Source organism: Etheostoma spectabile, chromosome 11 (assembly GCF_008692095.1).
Source record: "Etheostoma spectabile isolate EspeVRDwgs_2016 chromosome 11, UIUC_Espe_1.0, whole genome shotgun sequence".
Lineage (NCBI taxonomy): Eukaryota > Metazoa > Chordata > Actinopteri > Perciformes > Percidae > Etheostoma > Etheostoma spectabile.
In genome coordinates this window covers 17,471,593-17,473,981 of record NC_045743.1, presented here as the reverse complement: position 1 = coordinate 17,473,981, position 2,389 = coordinate 17,471,593, and the positions used below count along the sequence as shown (strand labels likewise).

Genomic DNA, 2,389 nt, shown 5'->3' with positions numbered 1-2,389 from the left:
CCCGCCATCATACCCATAAAAACTAGAGAATAAATACAATACCACAAATACACAACATAATACTACACATAAATACAATTAAAAAAGAAATGTGTGCGTTTAAAGTGCTTGTTGTGCTGTCTGACAGCCTGAGGTATAAAAGAGAGAGCATACCATTTAGTCCATGACCCTACCAGTGGCTCCAAGTGCTCCATTAGGTGGTAAAATCCCACTTTTCCAACAAACGACATTGGTTTGTCTTCCTGAATAGTGAATTTGACTTTGTTTGTCGGTTATCTTTGTCACTTTTGGGCCATCTTTGTAGAATTTATCCCATCGAGGGAGTGCGGTTTCCGCAGCTTGTCCTCCTTTGTATTGCCCTTTACAGGTGGGATATTCCAGTGTTAAATATTGCAAAATTGCTAAATTTTGCCATCTCTGCCTCAGCTAGCCTGCCTGCCCAATTGGCAACGTTACTGCACATGTGCAACTCTCAGAGATGAGAAAGCAGCGAGATGGCTCACTCGTTGGCTACTTTCATCATGAATTAGGACGCTGGGTCCCTTTTTTTCCAACGATGAAATAAGATAACGAGTTGTCATCTCTGTGACCAAGTGTACGTGTTGCTGTTCCTGTAAAGCGTAACTGAGCTGATAAATTAAACGATAACATGGTATAGGATAGGCGCTGGACTGGCAAACTCGCCGATACCTGCATTTGATGCAGTATCGGTGGCATTTCTGATAACATCTCTACTTTTTAACCCCCCAAAAGTCCCTGAAAGTACAGGAACCTCGGGGTGGGGTCCAAACAAACCCAATATGGCTGCTTCATTCATAAAACAAGGATATACTCATATCGCTTTGGGACCATTTTAGGAGGAGGGGAGAACATTTCTCTCAGTTGATAACATTAAAAGTGGATTTGGGCTTTCCTACTCGACTGATGAGAGAAATAGAATTTATTTTCTGAGTGTAACACAGCGGTTGTATTTTTAAAACACAAATAAATAACCATCAAACACTCCGATGATTTTGTGGAGAAGGTTTTTAGTCTGATTTCCTTCATACCTGTGCAGAAGTAAACAAGGAAGTAGGCTGGACTAGTATTGATATATATCCATAAAAGAGAGAGAGAGAGACAGAGAGCGAGAGGGAGACAGAGAGAGAGACACAGAGAGACAGAGCAAGAGATAGAAAAACAGAGAGAGAGAGAGACACACACAGGGAGACAGAGCAAGAGATAGAAAAACAGAGAGAGAGAGAAAAACAGAGAGAGAGAGACACAGAGACAGAGAGAGAGAGACACAGAGAGAGAGAGAGAGAGAGAGCGAGAGAGAGAGAGAGAGAAACAGAGAGAGACAGAGAGACAGAAAGAAAGAGAGAGAGAGAGGGAGAGAGAGACAGAGAAAGAGAGAGAGAGAAAGATGCTGTGAATGAGAGAATTTAAACCTTGTTTTTCCTGGTTTCTCAGTGCTAACGATATAAAGCTCAGTGAGATGAGTTGCTTTATTCTGTCCATCAGCGCACTAATTTACCTAATCTTCACTTTATTTAGACCGCAGTGTCTCCAAAGACAACAACGGGCTGTCAGTGGATTAAAATGACCCAAATACGACTACTGCGTTTGTTTACAAGACCAATGGCAACGACCACAATCAGCTGTTCAGTCAGACTCTTACTGCTGCACTTTCCCCCCCAACGGCTCAGTACTTTAATCCAGATTTACAACCACTGTCTCCCCTGTATGCTTGCCCAATTCGGGGATTGGCTGCTTACTAATTCTGGCTTTCAGATATCGACACACAGCTGACCTTTATGTCCAGTGCATCACTTCAGGAACAACAGCACTGCCAGATAACCAATGGCAGCACGGAGTCTCGCCCTCTCGATTTCTACGTTCAGTCGAGATGAAAGTTCATGGCCCCCCCCTGGCTAGATCTGCAGTTTGCTGCACCTGGTCTAGTCGTGAAAACAACGTCATCCACACGTCCAAGCAGGGGACACTGAGATGTAGAGGTCTGATTTAAATATTAAATCCTACCATTAATGGTGGGGGGATGCACTACTGTGTTTGTTCAAGAACAATGAAATGCACCAATTTCACATTATTCCTGCATTCACATCAGCTGTGACCTTTGTCTTAGTTTTGACCTTCAAAAAAAGTTTTCCACTTTTACTGACAATCATAACATGTGAGAACTGAGATGTGCCAGATGATAATGTGGCAAAAAAGACCAAAGTATAGTGCAGAGCAGATTATAATAATATTAATAATAATACATTTTATCTATAATGCACTTTTCATCAATAGATCTCGAAGTGCTACAGGTAAAAAAAGAGAAAAATAAAACAAAAAAGAAAGAATAAAAAAAGAAAATAAAGCTATTCTTAGAAGAGAGGATAAAAAA

At 41.4% G+C, this 2,389-nt stretch overlaps 1 protein-coding gene across 24 annotated transcripts in view; it reads right to left on the bottom strand.

The window, feature by feature from the left end:
* lrrfip1a (leucine rich repeat (in FLII) interacting protein 1a) overlaps positions 1–2,389 on the bottom strand; it is a 51,931-nt gene that overhangs the window by 30,310 nt on the left and 19,232 nt on the right. The gene's annotated exons all lie outside the window — the stretch shown is intronic.